Source organism: Dinoponera quadriceps, unplaced genomic scaffold (assembly GCF_001313825.1).
Source record: "Dinoponera quadriceps isolate SergipeBrazil2010 unplaced genomic scaffold, ASM131382v1 scaffold639, whole genome shotgun sequence".
NCBI lineage: Eukaryota > Metazoa > Arthropoda > Insecta > Hymenoptera > Formicidae > Dinoponera > Dinoponera quadriceps.
Genome location: NW_014554727.1, coordinates 2,750 through 2,984, shown reverse-complemented (window position 1 = coordinate 2,984; position 235 = coordinate 2,750).

Genomic DNA, 235 nt, shown 5'->3' with positions numbered 1-235 from the left:
ATTTGTAAAAGGTTTTTCTTTGATTGCAAAGTCTTTATTTGTTCTTACTAAGAATCAGTCGAAATTTATTTGGTCTTCTCTATGTCAAGAAGCTTTTGAAAAATTAAAACAATCTTTGATTGCTACTTCGATATTATCTTTTCCCTTGGAGCATGGGGAACTTATTCTTGATACTGACGCATCGAATTTTGGTATCGGTGCAGTTCTATCTCAGATTCAGGAAGGTCGAGAAAAG